Source organism: Choloepus didactylus, chromosome 16, assembly GCF_015220235.1.
Source record: "Choloepus didactylus isolate mChoDid1 chromosome 16, mChoDid1.pri, whole genome shotgun sequence".
Lineage (NCBI taxonomy): Eukaryota > Metazoa > Chordata > Mammalia > Pilosa > Megalonychidae > Choloepus > Choloepus didactylus.
The window spans coordinates 39,072,064-39,081,155 of NC_051322.1; the positions used below are offsets into that span (position 1 = coordinate 39,072,064).

Genomic DNA, 9,092 nt, shown 5'->3' on the forward strand with positions numbered 1-9,092 from the left:
TTGCCATAGAGAGTGACTCAGTAGGTCTGAGGGAGAGCCCAGGAAACTGCATCTTAAATCTGCATTTGAAGAAGGACCCCTTCCCCCACCAGGTGATTCTTATACAAATGATTTTAGGGTCATACTTTGAGAAACACTGTTAGGCCTGGGGACCCATTACTACCATAAAGAGCACTCCCAATTTTTTGGATTTTTTAAATGAATAATGTTACTTACAGAAAAATATGAGCAATTTATTTCATTTAAAGAGAAGTACCCAACACTGTAAGTGAAGTTATGCAGCACTGTAAGACTTATATCAATTTAGGTTAGGAGGTCAAGATAATTTGATGAAATTAAGTAAGTAATTTCCAGTCTCCTGTCTTGACTCTGGGGCTAAAATGATGAACTTTATATTTTAGAGCAATCTTAGGTTACTTTATACACAATCTGTAAACTAGCCTGTGATAGTTTGTGGTTTTCCTGTCCTTCTCCTTCTACCACTTCTTCAATATTGGACATTGACTGGGACCAGTTCCTCACCCGGCAGCTTGCTTAAATAGGCTGATTTGATTTTTTGTAGAAGAAATGAAAATCTAATTCAGCTTTCTCTTCTTCAACCAAGTAAATGTCCCGAATAATCAAGCCTACTCAACAGAGAATAGTATCACCATTATTAATAAAATGACATTTCATAATTGGGTTGACACGACTTTAAAGTTCAGTCGCAGGAGCAGGTGTGCCATTTCGTTTGGTCTCCTTAGCTAAATTGCCTGCATTTCACTAAATATTGGGGTAGTGTTGAAAGGGACTAGGACTAGGAGTTGGATCCAGAAGTCTACCCCCTATCACTTAGCAAGTATGAACTTAGGAAAAAAGCTTCCATACTTTAAAACATTTAGAGTAGCAGCATTTATGTGTATTGAGTTTCAGTTCAATAGTACTAAGTTCAAGTCATAATTTCTGCCACTTACTGCCTGCAAGATCTTGAAAAAGTAGCTCAAATTCTTAAAGCCACAGTTTTCTCATCCATAGACTAGAGATAATAATAGTAGCTCCTTCACCATGCTGTTGAAATAATTAAATTATCTAATACATATAACATTTCAGAAGAGTGCCTGGCAGAGTAATTTGCAACAAAAGTTAGCTAGCAGTGATTGTTTTCTCCTCTGTAAACCTGGGATAATGCCAGCTTGCTTAGTTTACCTTCTGGTTTGTATAAATAAACAATTATGTAAGTGAATGGGTTTTGGAAACTGTAAAAAACTGCAGAATTCACAGTGGCTTAAGGAGTTAATCAGAATGACGTTCCTGGCTTGGAAAAGATGATTAAGGGGAGGGCTCAAGACAAAAAGGAGCCATGGTGAATGGCTTTGGTTTCCTGTGTAGATTGTCTACCATCCTAGTGGCAAAATCGTGGCATCCCTATTGTGTAGATTTCTCTCTCCCTGACTTTCCATTACTGTGCTCATTCCTTTCATTTTAAAGTCTTTCTTTTTTTTCTTTCCCAGGCTCACTGAATTCTGTTAATTTGGGGATTAGAGGCAGTCACCAACACCTTACAGGGAATTGGTTGAGTGTTTCTGGGAGGTCTTGCAATTTGAAGGATGAACCCTGGATAAAAATTCAAAGAACTGAATTGTTTATATAGCACTTTAGGAGACAATGACGACCAGCTCTGGGTACTTAGTGATGCTATGCAAATCCTAGCCTGCCAGCGATAATGTGCTCTTTATACCAAGGCCCAGCTTTACTTAGAGTAGAGGAAAATAGGAATAGGAAGACTTAGCACTGAATAGTAACTTTGTTTTTGGCCCTTTTTAAAATATCAGTCAATAAATATGGTCAGAGTAACTTGGTTTTAAAAAAACACCAAAAACAACTCTCATGTAAATTCTGGAAAGCCTTTGGTCATGTGACACACTGCATTCTCCCTCAGTCAGAATTCATTTTCTTCCATACCTCTATTTGATTTCAATTAACAAGAAAGACAGCTTGCTTAATCTTACCCACAAACTGATACAGTGTATACCTGAGTGAACGGGACAATTTTCCTTATAAATTGTGTATAAAATCCTCAACTGCCGCCTCTCTCTGAGAGACTCAAAAGAAAATTCAATTTCTCTTAGCTTATTTTTTCATGGTTCTTGGGATATTCATTTCAGATTTTCCACTCATTTTTATAAATGTCTTATTTATTCAAGCTCCTCATAGAGGAAAGTAATGCTGTGCATTGCTGATTTTATTACCTTGGACAGGTTACAGTATCTTCTCCAAAGCCAACACACTAATTGATTTGAAAGTTTTGTAAATGTTGTGGGGCTTTCTTGCCACTCACTAAAGAGGGAGAAGTGTAGCCTAGTGGAAGGACCCAGGTCCCCGTGGGCAATGGCACATTCTGATTGCAGTGTGTCCTCCATCTCCTCATCGCCCTGTGGCCTAACCAAGCAGATTTCTCTGGGCCTGAGCTACTGTCATCTTTAATCTGGTAATGCCTTAATTATTCGAAGGTAGGTTGGGGAGGAAGGTGCTGGAGCCAAAGATCTCAATGCACCTTTCAGTCTCATGTATAGGCTTTGTTCTAGAAAATTCTTCTGTGGTTCGTCTGGGACATTTTGAGCTATGTGCCAGGTTCTGCTCATAGCTGACCTTGGTAACTATTGCGTTAGTGAGAACACAAAAGTCAGAGATGAGAAGGGTAGCAAATTGCTATCTTTTGCCCTGTTGTCCACGTGTCCTTCAACTATGGCTGTAGGTCATGGGGGGCTCTGGAGCTACCTGGAGGAGGAAATCTGAAGAGGTGGGGGGGACTCTGATGAACTGAGTTTGTGGCTGTAAGCAGACTTTGCTTCTATTTTCCTCATTGAAATATCTTATTGCTTTATATTTTATTCTGGTACAAGCTCTTTTTTTAAAATCTCTATGTTCATAACCCCATTCTATCTTTCTATGCAATACATATATTAACATAAGAGTGGATCTTTATAAGCAGATGAGTCTGAGTCTTTGACTCGGTTGTTGTCTAGTTCTCCAGTTCCTCTGGGAAAAGACTCCGGACCCACAAGCTCTCTTGACTGACCTCTATTACTTGCTTCAGGACCTTTTGTTTCTCTTAACTGAACAGCTGCTTAGACCCAAGCCCACAGCAGATGCCCTGCTCCCTCCCTGTATGCTTTCTTAGTCTCGAATTCCCAGACAAACTGGCTGATCATTTCGCCAAGCTGGCCTGGCTGTGAACTCCCTTACCCCACTTATCCCCGCAGCATAAACAAACATATCTAGAGTGGTGGACAAGTTGCAGCCATGGCAGTTTGGAGTAATGGGCCCAGTCCTATTTTAGTTATGTGGGGTCCACGGGAATTAAAGTACATCTCTCCTGGAGAACCTAAGAACCTTAAGACCACAGAAACTTGTCAGGTTAATACATTAATTCACAAGCATATCAAGTCAAAAAAGTAGGAAAGTTAAGGCTAAGGGTGACGATGCTAGAATTGGGGCTGAAGGGCCAACAAGACAAAAAGAGATGAAGAAATAGGTTTCAAAATGATCTAAGGAGGGTCCCAGCAGCTCGGGTAGTGGGAGGAGCGGCAGCGGCCTGCAGCCCAGCTTTGCGAAGGTTCTCGTTGCGCCGGGGCTCACAGCACTCAACAGGTGCATGCTCAGTTGCTAAGATGCCCAAGATGAAGGCCAGTTCAGCCCAAGGGGCGGGGAAGGAGAAGCCCAAGAGGTCCGCGAGGCTGTCAGCTAAACCTGTTCCTGAGAAAATGGAAACAAAGCCAAAAAAGGCAGCGGGAAAGGATAAGTCTTCAGACAAAAAATCGCAACCAAAAGGGAACAGAGGAGCAAAGGGAAAACAACCTTAAGTGGTTAACCAAGAAACTAAAGATTTACCTGCAGAAAATGGAGAAACTAAAAATGAAGAGTGTCCAGCCTCTCATGAAGCAGGAGAGAAAGAAGCCAAGTCTGATTAAGCTCGTATACCATGTCTTATCAGTGGTCCCTGTTTTTCCCTTCTTGTACAATCCAGCAGAGGAATATTTTTATCAACTATTTTGTGAATGCAAGTTTTTTAGTAGGTCTAGAAGAAACATTTTTAAGGAGATTGAAATCCACCTCATCCCATTTTTTAAGTGTAAATGCTTTTTTTTTAAGAGGAGAAATCATTTGCTGATTGTTTATTTTTTGGTACAGCTAGAAAATAGTGGGATATTGAATTATGAGAAGCTTTGACTGTCTTGGTTTTCGACTTTAGCATTCCATAGGGTGGGGGTGGGGTGGCAGTTTTTATACCCTATAATACAGTGCATACTAAATGATGATTTGGAGTCACAGTCTTATATTTAATATATCTTGAACATTTAAAATTACTTCTATTCCCATGTTTTTAGTAGAATTGATTCTTAAAACTACTCTCTGATCTTGGCTTTCCCTGTCAGAACTGTGCGTACTCTGTTATATCCTTGGTCATGGTCATCCAGTTTTCCTAATAACTTTGTTATATGTGTGAAAGATTGGAAATGTGCGTTATGTAGTGTGTATGATATTAAATTGTGAATTAGTGGGACTTACAAGGTAACAGCTTACCGACATTTGAAGATATTGTTATTTGATATCCTCTTAGGGAAAACTTGCCTCCAAATTTTAAGCTTTACTGTTACTGGAATAACTTTAGAAAAGAATTAAATCTATGACTTTTTAGATTTTCAGTACATACATCAATTGGGTACAAATTGTTCCTAATGTCTGCATGCTGATCTTCAGAACAACCAATAAAATCTCAATTAGAAACAAAAAAATGATCTAAATAAATTGAAATGAACGTAGATGTCTCAAAGAAAGTTGTAAGTCTGTTCACCGTGATGTTGACAGCTTTGCTTAATTCCATGATTGTTTTTGCATTTCCACACTAGACAAGCCATAATTGCCTTAACTTACTGGCTACATTTCTTTGTAAATTTCATAAAATGGAATAAGAGCAGAAGAGACTAATTTAAGATGTAAGGGCTGGGCTTTCTCCATCGCCAGGATGCTGCAAGGGAGAGAGGTGCAGATGACCCAGCTCCTCAGGGGCAGTCATCGCACAGGAAGCAGGAGGTAGTTGAGCATCTGGGAGGGCTGAAGGTAGAGACACTGCAATCCCTTGAGCTCTGATAGCCTCTCATTTTCTTTTTAATTTTTTAAATTCTTCTTATTATTATTTACCTTCTTGTGCTCACTGTGTGGAAGAATTCTGCTATTACATTCCTTAGATTCAGAAGTACATTTTTACTTCTAAGTCTGCAAGTATAAACATAGTCATAAAAAGGAAACAGGTTATTCTCTCTCTCCTCTTTGAATAAAGGGATGAGAAGAAACAATTTGAAGTTCAGCATGACAGTGAGGATTGCATGGTATAAAATAAGGTATTAGAAGGGTGGCTGGAAAACAACACTGAATGATTTATCTGCCTGGAACATCCTTAGATGCACACATCCTGAAAATCAAAGTTCTTAGGAATTGAATTCTGTCTCCCAAAGTTAAATGTTAAAGTCCCCAACCCCTGGTCTTGTGACTATGACCTTATTTGGGAATAGGGTCTTTGAAGATGTTAAGATGAGGCCAAAGTGAATTAGGGTGGACCCTAATTCAATATGACCAGTGTCCTTATAAGAAGAGGAAATTGGACACAGTCAGAGAGACCCAGGGAGAAATCCATGCAAAGCTGGAGAGGCAGAGTGATGCATCCACAAGCCAAGAACACCAGAGATTGCCACCTCCAGAAGCCAGGAGAGAGAATGGAAGAGATTCTTCCCTTTACTTCAGAAGGAGAATAGCCTGCCAATATCTTGATTTAAGAATAGCCTCAAGAACAATATATGGATTGTGAGGCAATATATTTCTCTTGTTTTAAACCAGTTTGTGGTACTTTGTTATGGCAGACTTGGGAACCTAAGACACAGGGGAGAGGACACGAACCATTCACGGGGAAAAGCAAAAACAAAAACCAGCTTCATGTTTTGAAGATGGGGCCATTTCTTCTTCAGTCTAGGGGGTCCTACAGCTTCTCTCTCAGGTGTCAACATGCACATAGTAGGTATTTTTAAAATATTTGTTGAATTGAATATATATATATATGATTATCAGAAACAACCAATGATGAATTATCTCACATTAACCAGGAAATGAATCCAGTGAGACGTGTAATTGATGTTTGAGGCTAGAGGCAGGCACTGCTTTCATTAGCAGGGTCCTCTTGTTTAGGGCTGCTTGCTGAAGGCCCTAGTTTAAACATCCTCAGGCCATTTTCCCATGTTTCAGCTTCTATAGCATCTTTGATGAATGCACTTTGGGGCAGGAGGCTCCTCAGTGTAATGGTGCTAACATTTCTCTGCTGCCTTTTAAGTCATAGTTGGGTGGTCTTGCCCTTTCCTATTTCATGGATTTGCTTTCCTCATTTGTTCTTAGTTGATTAGGAAATTGCTGAACACAGAACTTCTCCCCATCCATAAATATCACCCAAGTTACACAGCATGGGTTGAGAGCTGCTATTTGTTTGGTTCACCGACTTCGGGACTTTTTGCAAATTAAAGGATTGGAAAGGATCTAATATGGCCATACTGTCAGATAAATCTTTGGGGTCATGTTCTCCCCTTGGGGGTTTTCATTTAAGTTAGTGTAATAGAAGTTGTACTCGGGCATCCAAGGTAAGGGAATTAGTACTCGGTTAGTAACCAGATGGCATGGAGTGGGAGGCGAGCTTCATTTCTGAGTGTGCAGCTTTGCTTTGTATTTTTGGATTTCCAATTGTTATGCTCTGCTGTGCAACATGGTTTCACTTCCTAGAGGAGGTTAGAAAGGAATTACTGTTTTTATTGGCATTCTAGCACGTGTTCCCTTACTGAGAGATAATCGGCTTTTAAGATGTAGGTGGATTTCGCAGTGATATTTGGAATGGATGAAATTTAGTAAATCTAATGAAAAATTTGTTGCATGCTCTCTGTATTCTCAGTCTGTATTAAGTTTCTTGAAGATGGAAAAAGTCTCCCTCTGAAAGGAAGTTAAACTTTAGTTAGAAAGAAAATCATACACACAGGAAACCACAGAGAAGGTAGAACTATCCAGAAAGGTGCTTATTTATGTGGTCCCAGACGGGAAGGACTACAGGAACCCAAGGGGCAGCAAGATTATGCTTGAGAAGTGGCACCTAAGACATTATTCTGATTCATATCCAGCTGATTCATAAGCCATTTATTAGAGGAAAAGGACATTATTCAAACTTCTGTGAGTTGTTTCTAGTTGCAAGGTTGCAACTAGAACCATGTGAAGTTCTTCTGAAGTTTTAGCTACTCTAAAAAGCATTTGTCTTGAGAAATACAACTAGACTGTCTGCCCTGCCTACATTTAGGCATTTGTCGCAATGAGGTAATCTATGCAAAGCAGTTTAGAGGAGGGTTTGACTTATATCAAATTTGGGTAGTCTTCGCTGTTAAAATCATTTGATTATTTTCTAGTTGGTACATTATTATTTGTGGTATTGTTTTTTTTCCATGTCGATCAACATCTATTTCTTTTGTTTATACTAAAGAACCAGTACTTTGCTAGTTATAAGGAAGTACACAAAAAGGGCAAAAATATACCTCCTTGATGGTGTATTAAAAATGGATGTTAAAAGTAGAAAGATTAAGTGGTTATTATTGGGGTAAATAGAGTTCAAAGGCTTTTTAGAGACAGCAGAGAAAAGTAAGGGCTGGAATTATTAGAGAATGAAAGAAGCAGGACTTGAGCTGGACTTGAAATATTGGTAGACTTTAGAGAAGCAGAGAGGATGTGGTATGTGACTGCAGACAGTGAAATGGTATTAGCAAAAATACAAAGGGAACCAATTATGGGTGGTAATGAATATTAGGCAAAGGAATTTGAAACACAAAATATTCAGGGAAAAGAATTTGAAATTTCTATTGCATGTGAAATATGAAATCATGGCAGAGTGCCAAGGAAGGAAGTGGGACAATACAAAGTATGCTTTAGGTGTCTGAGTGCATTTGGTGTGGGATGGGGCAGGCATGACTGAAGCCAGAAAGTCCAGTGGGAAGGTGTGAGCACAGAATATCACTCCTACAGGATTTTCAATAACCATTTGGTCATCTATTGTATTTCTTGACTCTTAAGACAGTGCTGGATACAGAGCAGGTCTTCAAATAATATTTGCTGGAAGTTCACTATGAATGTTGACTTTAGGAAATCAAGAAACCTTTGAGAGAGGGGTCTTACTTCCTGCCCCTGTGCTAACGAGAGCTTTCAGAAGCCTTATATACAGGCAATATGAAATCAGATCTTTTGAATGAGGCAGAGAGTTCATGTAAAATCATTGAATCTTCATGTTACAATAGTCCTTAGACATCATCTAATCCAACTGACCAGGTCAATGTAAAGGTCACTTCTAGACTTTTCTGAAAGAAGGTCATGCAGCCTTGGCTAAAATTTTTCAGTGAAAGATAGTGCTAAATTCTCAGGGCAGGTTATATAACTTTACATAAGAATAAGTTAACTTGTTTTAGGGATTTTAGTATATATTTTTTTCAGGCTTAGAATTATCATGGTTGCATAGAGCACATTTAATTATGTAGATTATAATGGAGTTTTCCCATGTTTTTTTCTATTCATACAATTTTTTTTCCCAGAAATGATACTGTCAGCAATATTTATCAAGAATCTAAAGGCCCATTGGTGGGCATGATGAAAAGAAAAAAAGAAAAAAAAAAAAAAACCAAAAAACAGGGAGAGCAAGAAAGGAACAAACAACTACTATTTCATTTTAGTTTTTATAATTAGGAGCTGTGTGGAATTATCCCTATATTATAGACAAAGTAATTACAGCTTAAAAAGAATAGTATCAGATTAATTTCTATGGCTTCAAAACTCTGCTTATTTCAACCCCCCATGCTGCCAAGACATTTTGCCCATTTTCTAAAAATAAAGAGAACCCTTAATTCATTCTTGAGTGGAGGTGAGGATGGGGGGACAGATGTAGACATGGGAAGTTGCCACACAAGGCCGCCCACTGTGATCACAATGGGTGGTTGGACAGATTCACATGCTCAGTGGTCATCAAAAGGGGTGGGAATTAGATTGAA

General features: G+C 39.0%; 1 pseudogene; it reads left to right on the forward strand.

Moving 5' to 3' along the window:
- The first annotated feature begins 3,650 nt into the window (after positions 1-3,650).
- LOC119511078 lies at positions 3,651-3,950 on the forward strand (annotated as a pseudogene).
- Positions 3,951-9,092: the final 5,142 nt, after the last annotated feature.